The following is an 11,133-nucleotide window of genomic DNA, read 5'->3' on the forward strand; positions in this document are numbered from 1 at the left end:
AGCATTAATTCATTGTTTTTACTAACCGGTATCAGTATGTTGTTACGTCGGCATCATTTAGAAACGTGTATTACAATTTAATCACGGTAAAATATGTTCATTTTGTTGTAGTTGTAGCTCCCGAGCGCGTCTTGTTTGAATGAAGCGAGTAAACACAGCTGGCAGCCGCGGTGAAACTCGAGCGACTAGAGCGATGCGATAGGAGCGTTTAGAGCAAAGCGAATATTCGCATTGCGACCGGTCTGAACGCAGCATTAAAGCGAGCTCCGCGCTGCACTGGAAACGCGCCATTACATCACCAGAAGTCCTAATTTAAGGGGTCATTTCTCCCAAAAAAAATTGTTTTTACTCACTATATCAACAGCCCCACCCAAAATATTTTCCACCAGCCGCCACTGGTCAAATCTCATGCCTCTTCTGTTGTCATGTATGGGGATTGACTAACTTTTGGAGCTAGCCTCAAGTGGCATTTGATGAACGTCAGTTTTTGCCAAACCACATTGACTTACGGCCCCTACACACGGTGGTGTGTGTTGAATGCTTCTGCCCATTCACTTTGAATGGGGTGATTTCACGCTTTGCCAAACTGCATTGTGGGAGCAAAGCGAAGCGTTGCTCGCTTCAAAAGTAGAGCAATGTTCTACTTTTGAAGCTTCGACGGAAGCGTCAGCCAATCGATTCATATGCCAGTGCAAGCTCTAGCCAATCAAACCACGTGCTTGGGTGTCCGGGGTGGGAGATTCATGTGATCGGTTGTTGGTCGAGCTTCAGACACGCCCTCCGGCAAGCTTCAACGCACGGCGCTGTGTGTAGGGGCCGTTAATGTCTCAGAACTGGAGGTTAAAGCATGAGATTTAATCATTTCCAAAATTACACTATTTTTCTCAAAGTATTCTGCTTCAATCCTAATTTATATCATTCATCTTTTCACAAAAAAAAACATTTAAACCACTGACAAAAAACACAAATTGCTCTCCTAACATAAACACAAAAGAGGGCCCATACTGTTATACATTAATGAACGTTAATCTAGTAAAAAAAGGGCAAACTAATTTAATCAAATGAATCACTAAACCAGAACCTGCCAAACACTGCCCTAAGACACACTGATGTTCCCCTTTTTTAAAATGCATCCCAGATTGTAGACAATTATGTAATAGCATGTGTTTGCACTCTTATTATACTATTTATTTTCATGTGTTGTTTATTTCCTGTGTCATTTCCTGTTCACACATGCAGCATCACTTTCCATCTGAGGGCCTTGCCTTTTCCCTCTGAGGGCAGATGTGGCGTGTTTTGTATTGTCCCTACATGCCATGTTGGATGGAAGTACCACACGGAGGTCACACAAGTGGTTTCCTATGTGACTGACAGTGTTAGATTCCAATTTCCCCCACCACTGCTACTGTCTCACTCTTCTTTCATGTATACATTTTCAGTGCCTTGCCTTTGTATAGAAATGCATTACTTTTCTTTCAGACACAGTTGTCACGGACACATGTATTTCCTCCCCAACATAATCGGCAAGTAAACAAGACCTGAAAGAATGGTTCTCGGAACAAAGACCCGGCTTTGATCAACCATTTGTTAACATTACAATGCTCTTTGGAAATAAAAAAAGACATGCTTGTCTGTTCCCTCTCTATTACCCTTCTGCAATCGTTTTCCGTCAACAAGGAAATAAAGAGCCCAGGGAAAAGCCTGGAGTCCATGAGGAAATGCAAAATACTGTTGCAAGGCCCTTCAGGGTTTCAAGAGTGGGATGCTATCCTCAAAAAGGAACACATGTGACATAAGAAAGAAACAATATGATTATGCCATAGTGAGATGTCTTTCATTTTTCCTTGGGTTTAAGATTTTGCTGAAATAATTGTAAAGAATAAACTGTTATAACAAGAACAGATTACTGGCTTACAAAGAGATTTAATTGTTACTGTTTTACTTAGACTATGTAGGGTGAGTGCTGAGGGGGTTTAGAAAGGTTAACAGAGCATACATTTTAGGAAAAGTTGTCTTGCCTATAGTTTGGTGAACATGTATCAGTATTGAGCCTGGAGCCAATTAGCTTAGGTTAAAGCATGTGAGGTTGGATAATATTCACATTTGAATCAATAGCAGTTCCTTGAATGTGATATATGTACCCAACTCTAACATTTTTGCATTACAATTATTGCAGCAAAAGTGTCTGTTCACATGCTTTCGGGGGTGTCCTCTTGCTGACCCGCTCTCTCCCTGCTAGAGTGCTTATTCATGACTCAACTGAAGGTTACAGTCCCTCACCAAGATGCGCTCTTAGGTATCTAAAGTTGGCACCAAAATATTTGACACAAAATACTCCTCTATAGTATCAAGGTTATATGGTTGTTACCCTTAAAAAATACCGAATTTGGTACCAAAACCTCAAGAAGGCTTAAACAGCTTCTCAGAACAGTATAATCACATTATATATTGGTTGTTTATTCTCAACACAAACAGCAAAGAACATCTGGAAATGGTCACAGAGAAGGCTATCCAATTGCCTAACAAGCAACATTTGTATGGAGTAAAACTCTTAATTGAATGTGATTTTTGACAGAGTGGGTAGACATTTCTCTATAACAAGTTAACATAGCTTTCATTGGGGAGGTCTCATGCGACTTTGCCCAAAATATGACATGATCAGAAAAATGGGGAACAACATGACCATCAAATTAACAGCCAGTAGAGTAAGCATAAAATAACTCAGTCTTCCAGTTGTTTTGATTGTATCACTCTGAGTTTCTTTAATACTGTCTGTGTGAGCTGTGCATACAAAGACTTTGATCAGCAATGAGGCGTGTATTTTGAGGTTACATCAATTTTGACGGGGCCATATCATCAGTAGTGCAGGTCTGTTTTGGATGAGGGAGTAACAAGTAAGAAGTCTGTTTTATGCATACTGACTGAACTTTCCACACGCAGTAAGAAAAAAAGTTGCAGAACAAAGTTCAGAGTCAGTGCATACTTGTTTTCTTTGATCTTGTCAGCACTTCACACTGATAATGAAGTGGCTGTGTGCCCCCTGGTTATATATTCCTATTTGATCTGATGAATCCAAGTCTATCACTTATCGGAAAAACACTAGTGTCACGAGTAGTTCATGTATGGCTTATAAACAGTGTTTTAATTTCTGTTGGATAATTAATAGAAGTGTTCAACATATGCATATTCCATTTATTGTTAGGGGCCACAATCAATGTCTGTGCAATTAATATAAAGAGATAGCAGGTGATTAGCTTAGCTTAGCACTAAGACAGGAAGCAGTGGGAAAAAGCTAGTCCGGAGTAAAAAATCAAAAACTGCTGAAACTTCTTCACCAACTCAAAGTTACGATGCAGAAAGTGACTTCCCCCTGCCAACAAATGATTGCGGCATTATTGTTAAACCATGATACCAGTTAATATATTTAATATATTTATTTGACTAAATTAATAGAAAAGCTAAATGAGAAAATGTTTGCCCCAGCCGAATACGAGAGAAAAACTAACACTGTATTTGTATTGTGAAACAGATTTATTTAGTGTTTTTTCAAGTTATCTGGTCATTTTTCTCAAGAGAGCTCAGTGGTCCCGATTCAAATCTTCTAAATATTTGAAAAGGACGGAATCCTAACCAAGAGAAGCGGTTGTAGTAAAGACAACAACTCCAATAATAGCAAGCTACTTCATGACGTCACCAAACTCTATCTTTTTTTATTGTTTCGACTGAGAAACCCCTGGAGGAAGAATTTGACATATTGTTTATTTTGAAGGATAGAGATGAGGGTGGTGTTGATCTTCTAAACTACCTCTTACCATGATATAACTGAAAAAATACTCCTTAAATATAAAACTGTTCTCTTCAACCTGAAAGTTATGGCCCATGAAAATGCATCCACAAATTATTTACTGCATACTTTTAACTCAAATAAAAAGTGATTTTCTTCTTTGATTTCTGAGAAGAAGTGTGTCTCTGTGGCACAATTAAGAAATGCAGCTTGCAACATTTCCTGATGTTTCAACCTTATCATCATTTTTATTGCAATCAACATAAAGATATTTCTGTATTGTGTTTGTTTTTGTAATGTTTTCATATACATGTAAGTATATGAGCTCTGTAAGGAGCAATTGTACACCAAATTAAATAGTCCTGATTGGCTGCAAAATCCACAAATGTCACTCATCTTGGCTCCAATTCTCTGTTTAAAACCCTTTAACTGCCAGCGCCACCATTTGGTAGAGCACATTTTGTGTCTTGATATCTTGTTGAAAAATAAAAAATAAAAAAGTGTAACTCCATCTGATTCAGCCAGCTCTACCCTTTGGTTGACATGTTATGCACAAAACAACCTCTAGATGTCACTGTGGTTCGAACAGAAAGCCCTTCCGCTAGCTTCCACTGAGGAAGTCAACTTTTGTAAGGTAACCATATACATTTTGACATATTTTAGTGTCAGAGCACTGACTGAACATATTTAGATAACTTGATGCACAAACGTTTTTTTAAGGATGTAATTCTTTTTTTGAAAATATGCTCAACCAACCGGTCGATTTGGCCTTTTATGGTAAACTATCAATATGACTTTTTCAGAGTTTCAGAGATGTTTTCCAATAAAATATGGTAAATAAATGGCTAGATTCATGGTAATATTACTACATCTAGTACTGCCTTATGAGTCTCAGAGTGAAAGAGTGATAATAATTTATATAGCACCTTTCATGCATGGCATACAGCCCAAAGTTGCACACAGATGAGCAAGTTAAGCCAACCCAGGATATAGACATTTGCTGTTAGGCCAGTGGTTTCTTGTTATGCCAATTCAGCATATACTGTACAGTAAGATGAGCAAGTCTTTTTTTTTATTATGAAAAATTACTATTTATTAATTAATTAACTAATTATTACTTTTTTCCCCACATATTTTTTACAATTATAATTTATTATCTTTTATGAATATATCTGGTTGTATATATTGCTAATTTTCCATAAAAGAAACAAAATGTATTTCAGTTTGTGTTTTATTTGAGTTTGATGCGTACAAATACTGTACTGTATATGATGATTGTTGAAAATGCACTTTTACCATAAAAGGCCAGCTCGACCAGTTGGTAGAGGCTCATAAAAACAAAAACTGTGTGGTCAGTCGAAAAAGTAAAACATGTTGTCGTTATTTGTGTCCCATTTGATAAAAAAATTCAAACAAATCATTTTCCCATAGCTTTTTTCTTGGTCTGGCAGTGAAAGGGTTAATTCAAGTCCTTTTTGGCCTGACAAGGTCAAAAACAGAAAGGTGTTGCACAGTTGTGCACAGGTTGGCAGGTGCGGACTAGTTCACACACTTTTATACGTGTGTGAGTGTCATCACACATGTTTGTCTGGAGGCCTATATCCTCTTTTGCCCATTTCCCCAGGCAGAAGACCCCTGTCTCGCCTGCCATTTCTCAGGCTGACAGCTGAGAGCTAGACAGCGGAACGAAAGAGCAATGAGGGAATGTGGGGAGAGGTAGGGCTTGAATTTGAGGAGAAGGAAAGAGGTAGAAATACAAGAGTGGCTATCGCTACATCATCCCCCTCACCCACCTTCCCCCCTCTTTGGGGACCAGGTGTTCTCCTTCTGAGGGGGCATGACTGGAAAGAGGAAATAAAGCCTAACCTCATGTTTCACTTGGCATCTCTGCACCTGCATCTGTGGGGTTGGGATGTGAGGAGGGGGCGGGGCGTCAGAATAGGTTGGTCTCTGGAGGCTACAAGCTTTGTTGTTTCACCACCCTACAGCAGACTTGCATGCCCCCACCAACCCCCATCCCTCCGCCTGACACATCTCCTTGAAATGAATGCCAGGCTTTGAATAAGCTACTCAAGCGTTTCCCTGTCCTCAAACCAAACTCTTTATTTTGTTTCCATCGTGTCAGGTAGCTGCTTTTGTGACATTGGGAAAAAGGCAGACGTTATCGTATTTTTTTGTGGTTTGTGTTTACCCCTTTTATCATTCTTATGTTATTAAAGGGGCCTATTGTGCTTTTTGGGGATTCCCTTTCCTTACCAAAGTGGTTGACCAATCACAAGAGATCCGGCCTGCTCACCAATCAGAGCAGACTGGGTTCTTGTTTCAGATAGAGGGTGAAAAGAGGTGCTGCATCACAGTCAATATAAGAAAAATAACTAACTTTTTGAACATTAAAGCTTTGATTAAATAAACATTAGCATAATAGTGCCCCTTCAAGTCACTGTGTCCACGTTGTTTATCTTTCACTCTGTTTTAACAACCTTAAATTAATGTAGCTTTCCACTGGATCCATAAAGACTGTTGTCTTGTTCCACTAGCATACCAGCCATACACTAGACCTTTTGTTTTGCTTTGCGTGCAGGCATCTATTGCTCTCAGTGATGTTTGTTCTTTTATAGTAGTCATCCAGGCTTTGCTTTTGCTTGTTTGTCTCTGTCAGCCATGTTGTGTTAGCCTACCGCTGGAGGGTGAGGTCTGTCCTCCACTGGGTTGTTTCCCCCCTTGAGGTCAGGGCGTGAGTCAGAGGCCTGATTCCATCACCCCAGGTTACCAACTCACTACTTCCTGTCCAGAATATAGAATGAGAGGGCATGGTGGCTGAGGGCAAGACGGTTCAGGCCCCGTGAGTGCGTGTGCGTGTGGTGTTATTGGAAAAGCAGTTATTGTTATCCAGGCTGAAAATGGTTTTGTTTTTTTGTCCTGGTTTCACTGAGCCCAGAGGATGGACATACAGTATCTAGTCTTTATATCCATAATCGCTATTTTAAACACAGTATGGGGTAATACCAGGGGCCATTGGCAGATATTATTAAGTTCAAAATAAAACTTGTTTTTTCGTTGCGGCATCATATGATCTTCATTTACCAAAGATAATGTTGTATTTTCACATAGAAATGGAGCGACACTTCATTAGCAACATCCGCAAAGGAGGTAAGGTTTTGGGTTTGCTATAATGGTGTATATATGTTTCTGTGTCATCAGGATTTAGGAGTTGTTCACTCTCCAAAATGCTATTTTATTTTGCTCTTGTTTCCACATGATTGTGTGTCCAATAATCACTGTCTGTTTAGCTTTGGTTTCTTTTCAACCATCTCTGGAGGGAAAAGCTATGCCGTTGCTACCACCTGGCAGATGACATTGTGAGATGACAAAATAGTAGCAGTACCAATAAATACATTATGTGGTAAGTGAGTTTACTTTCTGTATATCGCACATCCATGGTGCTCACACTGGAGAAAGAGATGTATTAATGCATTTTTCAAATCAACCAAAAATAAAGGTAAAATATGCCCTCTAAGACTTACTTAAGTTAGCCCTAAGATCATTAATGCTAGACACATATGCTATGTCTTACGAATATCAATAATAAATATGTGAAGACAGAAGTAACTGTGGCCTCAGTGGTTTGATGAAGGTCATATTGCGAAACTGAAAAAGAAGAACCTGACTCCTTTCATACCTTGGAACAGATAAGAAAAAGCGCAGATGAGGGTAATTTGGGTCTGTATGGGCTTTTTTGTGCAGTCTGTCCACGCTGTTCTGGAGATATCAGACGGTAAAAGATGCTGTCGACAGCATCTTTAATAAGCGATGGACAATATGAATAAAAGAACAGTGCTATGTGACACTCTTTACTTTTTATCGAATCAAGCCACAGATTAAACATATTTTGTTGAAACAAAAGCATAATTAAAAATGTTTTGTTCTGACTTTCACATTGGAGTGTCCTCTCTTAAAAGAGTTTCAATTAAAAAATAATCTTTGGACTAATGTGACCACGTTATTAAAATTGCTATTTAGCAACCCATACTTATTTGTAAGGTGTGATTATCATGCAGGATATGTTTGTGAAGCTAATCGTGTAAAATGATTAATGCTTGAAAGCCATTGCTTTTCTATTTTGCAACATCATTCAGACAACCATTTGGACCATGCGGCGAAAACAATTTCAAAACACGTCTTACCTAAGGTGAAACGAATAAAATCATCAGTTTGGATAGAGTTTGGCGCGGGGAAAGATAGCAGGCATTCCGTTAGACGTGCACAGGGTCAACAGGGCGGCGAGGCTACGTCTCAGGTCAATAGGTTGTTGCAGAAGTAGCAGGCCGGCAGATAAGGGAAGAGATGGGAGGAGAAATGGGCATTGGAGCGCGGACTGTAATAGCTGTCTGCTCTGGCCTGATGAGGTGGCTGGGGAATAGATTCCTGCTTGTGTGTGTGGAAGTGTGTGTGTGTGTGTGTGTGTGTGTGTGTGTGTGTGTGTGTGTGTGTGTGTGTGTGTGTGTGTGTGTGTGTGTGTGTGTGTGTGTGTGTGTGTGTGTGTGTGTGTGTGTGTGTGTGTGTGTGTGTGTGTGTGTGTGTGTGTGTGTGTGTGTGTGTGTGTGTGTGTGTGTGTGTGTGTTGACTGATGGGGTGGCGAGGGATAAGAGTGGGTCCAGTTAGTAGGTGTGTGTCTGCATGGGCGTGTCATATAGTGCAGGCGGTGTGTAGTGGACGTGGTGAAAGGTGATAGGGCCGGGCTGTGTAAATGATGGCTGATGGGGTCTCTTGAAGGTCTATTTAGCCAGAGTAATGAAGTGCGTCTGCCAGGGGAAGAATATGAGGGACAGGCTTGGAGGCTCAGACAGACAGCTAGGTCACCTCGCTCAACCTCGTATGGAGAGAAAAGGAGAGATGGACAAGATGATTCAGTTGCAATGACTGTTATTCTACTCTGTCTGCCATGGAGGCGCCTTGGAGGACAAACAGATAAGGTGAACTCACTGCCATTGATATAATGTCAGTCTTCACCTGTAGGTCATGCGGCCTGTACTTCCAAGCCAACATGTTTGCCTTGACTTTCTTTCTATCTGTCTCAGTGGCACTGGAGCTCAGTATAAAAGCTCCAAATTGTAACATTTCAAGCGGTTGGCCTTGATTGTTAACTAAATCCCTTGGTCCTAACTTCATCTCACTCCAAATGAAACTGGGAAGTCAACCTTGAGTTTCCAATGTTGTATTGTTCCATAAAGTGTTCCATACATGGGTCTGTTGCATTGTTAACTATTAATTATGTAAAGTTGACATTGAATGCTTGGGCTGACTGAAACTTGTTTTCTGACCATGTGGACCAATATTTTACTCAGCTACATGTAGATCAGGAAACATTTCTAATTTCGGACCACATATTTGTAGTTTACCAGTAAAGAACATGTTATATGTCTAATATCTTTATGTTCTAAAACCAAAAGTGTTAATATTATGTTGGACTCTATTCCTCAAGTATGACTGCTAGAACCCATTTAATACAATTGGGAAAGGTAGCCATGGGGAGCAATACATCACAGCTCTTGAGGTATCAAGCTGATAACAGTGTAACGGGAGAAGAACAATAAAGTCATGATGTGGTTATTTCACGTATCTCTATAAGGAAATAATGGAAAATATGTTGATTGAGTAGTTCAGAATGTATGTATCACTCCGAAGACGACGATCCAACAAGCAATTCTCAAAGCAATACACCAAGTTTCCAAATGACCCAGGCCAAGGCAAAGATTGAACTCTTCACACTCTCTTTTTCTGATTCTTCCCAAAAAACATTCTTATGCACAAACAACACTTTGAATGCCTTCTGAAAGAATCCCTATCATCCCCCCTTGAATACCCCAAGGGGTTTTCTTGAGGATGTAAGGTGTTGATGTTGATGAAGAACATTTTTCAAGACTTCTCAATTAATGTTAAAAGGGTATTCAGAGAGTGTCATAATGGAACATGTTGAGAACTGGCAATCAGATGGGATCGAAGATCTAATGGGATATCCCGTTTACAATATATGGGTTCTCGGGCTAATTCTATCAATATAATGCTGGTCATTGAGTATGGCCATATTGGAGTAATAACTGTGAATACATATTTTAATACCACAGTATGACCATGCTGGTACGACGATATTTACACCCTATTACCCCGTATTCCTACACAATAACCAAACTATGACCCTGTTCTTTATTTTTCTTATCCGCCCATTTTCCAGTCATAAACATATGCTGGGTTTTTCCTCTGTAAGATTTTAATCAGGACCCCAAAGGCCTCTAATTCAAGAAGGCACACATAGCATCAGTCACATGCCCTGGTCTCATGTATCCCTGCTCATAAAAAAAAAGGCTATCTTGTGATGGATACAAACAGATCATATCTGTTTCTAGGCTGTCAAGTGAGGGACTGTTGAATCCCCCTGATGACCCCAAGGCTTTTGCAGCAGTAGATTCAGACTCCAGCGTGCTTCTTCTTCGTCTTGTTTCTGTAAACTAGTGCCAGGCCATGTAAAGATCACACTGGAGTGAAGGGGTAGGATTGGGATGTAGGGGGATGGTGATTTTTGAAGAAAATGGACCGAAGGCTCAAGTGACAGGCACCAGAAAAGTTTTTTTCATGAGCTAATGAGGTCAGGGAATGAGAAAAGTAGAACAAAACCATAGTGATTACATCTTGACAGTCCATGAGATTATTTTGGGATAACTAAATGTCTTTTCATGAAAATGTATGTGCTAAAAACAACAGGGAAATCATTGGATGTGCTGAGGATTTTAAGCACTACGTTGCTTCTTGCTTTGAATGAACAAATGGTTCACCGCTTTTGGCTGTTTGTACACTATGCCTCCTTTGTCTGTAATAAATAAACTGCTTCAATCCAAGTTTACAACATTATTATGAACCACACTTTTAGCACTTTTGGAATGGCAACACTATTGATAACATGAATTATCATCAAAGTTTGTACATTTTTGGATATGCATTGTCCCCAGAGGATTAATAATACTGACCTTGGTGATCACTTTATTAACTAATAGTAGGTAGTAGCCTTTTTTGTAGCTTCTAAAGACAAATACAGGATGTATTGCTATGGAGATTGGTGAAAACCTTTTGGTCCAGAGAGGATATATCCTAATAGATTTGGTCATCTCCCAACTTTTCCTCTAGCACCAGCATCAAACAATGCCCAACGTTTTACATTTGTTCAGCCTTTCTTGGTTTGAGAATAACTTTTAATAGCTTTATTTTTGCTTTTTAAGGTCTTGGCCATTGGATAGATTCACATGACATTTGGTTCAACCATTTATGTGCACATGTTGTTTATATCTGACTGTCAT

This window comes from Pseudochaenichthys georgianus, chromosome 1 (assembly GCF_902827115.2).
Source record: "Pseudochaenichthys georgianus chromosome 1, fPseGeo1.2, whole genome shotgun sequence".
NCBI classification, from domain to species: Eukaryota; Metazoa; Chordata; class Actinopteri; order Perciformes; family Channichthyidae; genus Pseudochaenichthys; species Pseudochaenichthys georgianus.